Source organism: Eubalaena glacialis, chromosome 13 (genome assembly GCF_028564815.1).
Source record: "Eubalaena glacialis isolate mEubGla1 chromosome 13, mEubGla1.1.hap2.+ XY, whole genome shotgun sequence".
NCBI classification, from domain to species: domain Eukaryota; kingdom Metazoa; phylum Chordata; class Mammalia; order Artiodactyla; family Balaenidae; genus Eubalaena; species Eubalaena glacialis.
Window position 1 is genome coordinate 55311406 of NC_083728.1, and position 7540 is coordinate 55318945.

The following is a 7540-nucleotide window of genomic DNA, read 5'->3' on the forward strand; positions in this document are numbered from 1 at the left end:
ACAGTTTTGGAGAATAAATGGAAAGACAAGGGAGAGAAGAGGATTTCAGGGTGAGGGAGCAGCGGGTGGAGGGGTACAGAATCATGACCTCTGACAGGATCATGTAGGACAGGAGTTGGGAAAGGGGTCCAGAGTTTGACTTTATTCTAGGGGCAGTGGAGAAAACTTTGGCTGGTTTTAGGTGTGTGTATGTGCAGTGCATGCAGGGGGCAGGTAGGGAGAGTGACCTGCTCAGAACTATGTTTTAGAAAGACTGTCTGCTGCCATGCTAATCTTCACCACGTGGACCCATGCAATGATCTTGTACATTGTCCCTCTGCTTCCCCCTTGCCTCTTCAGTGTGATTTTCTAAAAATGTCACCCCTTTGCTTAAACCTGTCAATCATTCCACCTCTGATATGGTTCAGCCTGTGACAGCTGCTCCAACCACATCTCCTGGCAGAGAGATTCTCTGCCTTCTTACTGGCTCACAAACACGTCTGTCTCAGAGCCTTTGCATGTATCGTTTTCTCTTCCTGGAATGCTTCCCCACCCCACCCCCAAATCTCCATGCTCACTCCCTCAGTTGTCCCAGCTGCTCAGATGTCACCTCTTCAGAGAGGTCTTCTTCAGCCACTCACTCTGTGTACTCAGTATGATTTTTCAGTGGATGGTTGGATGGAAGTATGGATGGATGGATGGGAGATAGATGGATGGATGGATGGATGGATGGATGGGGGATGGATGGATGGATGGATGGATGGGGGATGGATGGATGGATGGATGGATGGATGGATGGATGGATGGGAGATGGATGGATGGATGGATGAATGGAGGCAAAGTGTCCCTCAGGAAGTTTGTAAGAGTCTGAGAGGAAGTAATATGGGGATTCAGGATAATCAATGGTGCTTGGTGATTACATAGCTATGGCAGAGACGGGGGTGAGGAGACTGAAGGATAAGGTGCAGAGGATCCCTCCCAGGTTCTGGACTGGAGGACTGGATGGATACAGGACGAAGGGAACCTTTTTGAAGGGAAGCAGGAATGATCAGAGAATAAATTTAAAAAGAGTATTATCTAATTGTTATAAGGCACATATGTGCCAGTCACTGTACCTTATGTATATCATCTCACTTAATTCTCTAAGGTAGATAGATACTCTTATCATCGTCATTTTCTTTTGAAGAATCTGAGGCTCAGAGAGGTTAAGCAACTTGCCCAAGATCTCACAGTAGAAGGTAGAGCCCAGACCTTAGGGCAGGTCTATCTGATGCAGTTCACATAAACTTAAGTTACTTTGGCTACTGCTATTAGTTTTGATTGTGAGAATCAACTGCAACAATCTATGTGAAAATCTAGACGGTGTATGAATTGGATATAGCTTTGTATCCTGAAGAGTGTTACAAATACATTGTGCCTACTATTATCTTGGAATTTTTTAAAGTAAGAAGTTCATATATTGTTTAACTTGAATCTTTTATACAATAGTCTTAATCCGTTCCCCTCTACCTGAAACCCATAGAAATATTAATGCTAACACCTCTGCACAGTGCTAGCCAGGCTGCTGCCTAAGGGGAGCGCTCTGAGCACTGCACAACGACAAGAGTGGCATGACGCGAACCACCCCCCTGGAGCTGTGCAACATGGCAGCTCCGAAGTTCTTCTGACACATGAACTAAAACTGACATTCACTATACTAATATACCTTAGTGAAATAAGGTAAGTGGAATATTTTCAGAGAGATAGAGGAAATGAATAAAAGAATGAAGACCTTGCCAACGGTGGAAAAAAGGCTCAACTCCTTTAGAGAGGATGTGGCAAAAATATCTCTGAATGGCACGGAGACCAGGGCAAGTCTTTAGCACATCCTAAGTCTGGGTGGCTGGACCCAGGTAGGGAAACAAAGAAAGAAAAGCCAAGGCTATTTTCATAAATATTTTATTCACAGCAAGAACACTGACCTTTTCTCCAAGCTAAGCCCTTTATAAACATATAAATGGGCAGTCATTTCCTATGAAATTACCTATCAAATCAAAGAGTAGTTGAAAATATTGCCTAGGATTTTTTTTTCATTTAGGCAAAGAACATCAGTCTTGCCAGTGGGCTAAATTATACAATTTCTTCCCTCCCTCTCTCCTTCTTTCCTTTCCTTTTAATTTGCATACAATTCACCTTTTAAATCTCTTTTATTATAAAATAGAATACATGTACAGAAAAATGCATAAAACATAAACCCACATTTTAGCAAATTTAGCAAACACTCAAATAACAGTCGCACAGGCCAAGAACTCTGCCACTACTTCTGAGATGCAGTCCTTCCCAATTACATTCTCCTCTCTCCCACCTAGAAGTAGCCATTCTTTTGACATTTATGGTAATCATTTCCTTGCTTTCCTTTATAGTTATACTACCTAAAAATGTGTCCTGAAACTATAGTTTGTTGGCTTTTTGAACTTTATGTCAATGGAATCATATTGGAGTTTTTCTTTTGGTCTTGCTTTTTTTAGGTTGAATGATGTACGTTAAACATCCAACCTTGTTGATGTATGTAGGTTGGGCTCATTTATTTTCATTTCTTTGTAGCAAGGGTCAGCAAACTTTCTCTGTAAAGGACAAGAAAGTAAATATTTTAGTCTTTGTGGGCCACAAAGTCTGTCATGTATTTGCTATGGAAAAAGCAGGTCACAGGCTGGATTTGGCTGAACCCTGCTCTGTAGCATTCCACCAGATGATTTAATACTCAGTCCTAACGATGAAGGCCATTTTGATTGCTCTCATTTTTTTTGGCACATTACAAATAATATTATTATTATCATTATTAGTGTCTTATGCAGTCAATCATTACTTAGAATTACCTATGTATTTATCTCTTTCTTTGATTTTCATATATTCTAGCTATTCCTATTTATTGTTTCTGCTGATTCTCATTTATTATGTCGTGTCTTTTTGTGTGCCTGTTTATCTTTGACTATGTGCTGGGCATTGTGTTTGAAATATTATTTGTAGAAATACTTCACAGTATAGGATGACTTTTCTTTCCTCCTCCAAAGATTTTCTGTTGACTTTTTTAGGCACCTAGTGGCACCAGCAGTCTGGAATGATCTTAACCCAATTTTAAGATTTGCAATTTTCTGGACTACCCAAAATAGTTGAAGCAAGGCTACCATCTGTGTAAAGGCTGGTTTATTTTAATTTCACTCTTACTCTTGTAATCTTAGACCAAAATTGGGGGTGGTTTACTGTGGCAGGCTCAGAACTCTGGCATGTGTAGCCAGGTGAGATATTTCAAAAGTGCAGTTCAGATTGTCAGGCCTGTTTTTAGGACTGGCAATTGTCCTTGGGATGGAGGTGGCCTGGAATGCTGGGCTTACCTTTCTGGATTCCCTTCCTCTCCTGGATCTTGATCCAGAAATTCCTTACTTTTGTTAGCTTTTGGTGCTTTTATGTATTTTTTTTCTGCTTGTCTAGTTTAGATATTACCTAGTCATTCATTACCAGGAACAGAAATTTTCCTAACTTACATTTTTCATTTAAAAAAGGACAAATTTTATATTAGTTTTCACATGAGAAAAAAGTATTGTAAAAAAAAAATTAGGAAGTAATTCTGATAGGATTAAGCCCATAAAACAAAATGCAGTATTCCATAATCTTAAATCATTTTCTCTTCCCACAGTCAGTTCTAGAATATTTTCAACCTATAAATTATTTTATTTTTAATTTTTCTATCAAATCTGTATCAAATCTGTTAGAACATTTTTAAATTAATTTTTTACCTAAATACAAAAGAAATTATGCTAAATCCCATATTCTGATTATTCTATTCATGGATTTTTTTCCCTTGAACTGTTTATGAATTCAAGGAAAGAATCTGATCCCATAAGTGATTCATCTCACACTAATGAATACAAACACCACTTCACCTTGTTCTGATTTACTTCCCAAAAGAATTAAACTACAAAGTGAACTCAAGGCTTCAGGTGAATAAAAACCACTGTGAATCCTAGGCATGTACTGTCACTACTTTTAGCAGTTTCAGGGTAGGTAATGAAAAGTTCAAAAGAGTTAAGATTTGGAGAGAAAATTGATATGACAAATCAACTAAAACTTGATTCCCAACAGAACCATAAAACAAGATGTGGATGATAGATTTCCAGGGCACTTGTCCTTTATGTGGCCAGATGAAAAGCACAGGGCATGTCAGATCATTAACATTGAATATTATGTTCAGATAGACAAATTATTAATTTGCACCAGGTAAAAAATACTACAAACAAAATAATGAACAAAATCACATGCTGAAAGCTACAAAAATTTCATGGAGACTGGGGTGAAAATGACACAACAAGCATGAGTTTTGTTCTCCTTCCTTGTCGTGTGCTTTAAATTCATCTTTCCCTCTATTTCACCCTGGGGATCAATGATCTTCGGTATATAATGGAAAAAGCTAGAGAACGAAGGTTTCCACCTCACCCTGGGCCTTTAATGCATCCAGACTGAATGAATGTTGTGGCTTAAAATACCAATTTGCTGGTAATAGAGTCCTTATAGCTTTCCCTGTGCATTATGCACCTGAATCAAGGACTTCAGTCGTTAAACAGAAATAAAACTGTGCAGTACTCTTCCTGGTCAGCCACCTAAGCAGCAACTGTGGCTGATAGATAGAGTTTAGGTTGAAAGTCAGAAGATGCTCCCATTTTGGAAGGCTTCTCAGATGCCTTTGAACAAATTGTCTCACTATTCAGTATTCCTGACAAATGCTTACTCAGCGCTTATTAACACTCTGTGCCCAGGACTGTACTGGATGCTGAAGATCATGACCAAGGGCCTGGCATTTGGAAGCTCACTGTTTAGTTGTGAAGCATAATGTAGACTTTGGAGCCTGCTGTCCTGCATTCAGTTCTGTGTTCTGCCACTCCCTGAGCCTTAGTTTGCTCATCTATAAAGTAGGGATAATGAGTACTACCTTATAGGACTGCTTTCAGAATTACAGACCCAAGTAAGCATGGGATAAACACAACTGTTGCTGTTGCTGTAGCAGCAGTAGTTGTTATTATTATTAGCAGTAGTATTAATATTTAGACATTTGCACCAGATATGTAATTATCAAAATAGGCCATAAATAATAAATGACCAATAAGAAGTATAAAAGAAAGATGTTACTTGAGAACGAAACCATCTATACCCACACAGCGTAAAGCCTACATCGTATGACTTTAGTATTCCACTGTCTTTATTAACATGCTGTCACTATTTCAGGTAACTCTTGCCCAGGAAGTTGCAAATAACATGATTGATCATTCCAGAAACTTCCTGAAAGACCCATCAACTCTTCAAAGAAAGAATCAAATGACATTTTTATACCCCGAGGCTTTGAACCTCACAAATTTAACCTTCACCACAAATTCCCTACCCTGCTGTATCTACCAATCTTAAAGTATGATGTCATGATCCTTACCCATTCCTAACCAAGCCCACAGCCCCTCCTATTGAAAGATTCACTTTAAACTAGATTTCAAAATCTCATAAGTACCTCTACTTTGCCTTGCCCCCTCTGAAATGCTATAAAGGCCTGCTAAGTAATATTCTCACTCACTGCAGAAGAATAAACTCAACTCTGTCTTATCAAATAAGTTACAACTAACACTGGGCCTTGTTTCCAGGAATAGCTCAATAATGACTGGATGAACATCTGAAGTGACTGAACACATAAATGCTGTCTTCACAGGGCACCTTCCCCAGATGAATTTAAAGTGTGACTCGAGTCATTTTAAATATTAATAAAATTAATACTATAAAAGCTAATATTTATTGAGTATCTATTATGAGGTAGGCATTGTTCAAAGTTCCTATTAAAGGGTAATTTTTTAACAGGTAAAATCGTGACACTTATACAGATAAAAATGAGCACCTGTCAAAGATTTATTTAACTCATAGCTCATCCATCTTGGTTATCTTCACTTTCCATTGTCTCTGAGTTTTTTCACAACTCTGTAACTTGTAGAAAACTGATAGTAATACAAATGATTCTTGTCCATGAAATGCAAATTCAGTCCAGTGGAATGCAATTGATTAATGTCTTGTGGCTATTGACTGGTTTTGCATCTAGCTGTCAATTTATTTTAGCATCTTTTGTCTATACCTATGTGTGGTGCTTTGGATTCTCCTTTGAACTGGTTGTAACATCTTCCCAAACTGTTTTCCAAGGTGGTTGGACCATGGTTGGACCATTTTACATTCCCACCATTAGTGTTTGAGAGTCCCAGTTCCTCCACACACTTACCAAAACTAGGAGTGGTCAGTCTTTTTGATTTTAGTAATTCTAATAAGGTGTGTAGTGGCATCTCATTGTGGTATTAATTTGCATCTTCATAATGACTAATGATGTTGAGTATCTTTTCATGTATTTTTATGCCATCTGTGTATCTTCTTTTGTGAAGTATCTGTTCAAATCTTTTCTTACTTTCACTGGGTTGTTTATTTTCTTATTATTGAATTTTCAAGGTTCTTTATGTATTCTAGATACAAGTCCTTCATCAGTTATGTACTCTGCAAATGTTTTCTCCCAGTTTGTAGTTTCCCTTTTTATTCTCTTAGTAGTGTCTTTCAAAGAGCAGACATGTTTAAGTTCAATTTAGCAATTTGTTCTTATGTGGATCATACTTTTGTTGCCATATATAAGAAAACTTTGCCTAAACCAAGCTGCAAATATTTTGTTTAATATTTATGTGGTTTTTTTGTTTTTTGTTTTGTTTTTTTTTAATTTATCTATTTATGGCTGAGTTGGGTCTTCGTTTCTGTGCGAGGGCTTTCTCTAGTTGTGGCAAGCGGGGGCCACTCTTCATCGCGGTGCGCGGGCCTCTCACTATCACGGCCTCTCTTATTGAAAAGCACAGGCTCCAGACGCGCAGGCTCAGTAGTTGTGGCTCACGGGCCCAGTTGCTCCGCGGCATGTGGGATCTTCCCAGACCAGGGCTCGAACCCGTGTCCCCTGCATTGGCAGGCAGATTCTCAACCACTGCGCCACCAGGGAAGCCCAATATTTATGTTTAATTTGTTTATAGTTTTGGGTTTTACATTGAACTGTATGGTACATTTTGTGTTAATTTTTGTATACTATGCCAGGTATGAATCAAAGATATGAATATCTAATTATTAGAGCCCCATTTAGTGAAAAGACTATTCTTTCTTCACTGTCTCTGAAAAAGTACTCTCCAATTTAATCATCTCTTAATTATCTAAAATATTGAGCGGAGAAATAGCCATACACGTGTGCAAGTGTATGAGCGCACATACACACGAGTGTGTCTGTATAACGATCACCAGAAATGTGAGTCTTCAGATTCCAAGCGGCAGAGCTTCCTGTCTTACTCCTTACCACTTTTATTTCAGATGCCCAAAGACAGCCCTTACATCTTTATCAAACCGTGTATAGCCTCTCTAAGGAAGAGTTAGTAGCTCAATGTAAATGGCTGTCAGGGATGAGAAACGTTACCATAGAAAGTCGATATTGCTAGGTCTGAGATGTGACTGGATGCGTTTAAGCGGCACCATCTGTGATCTG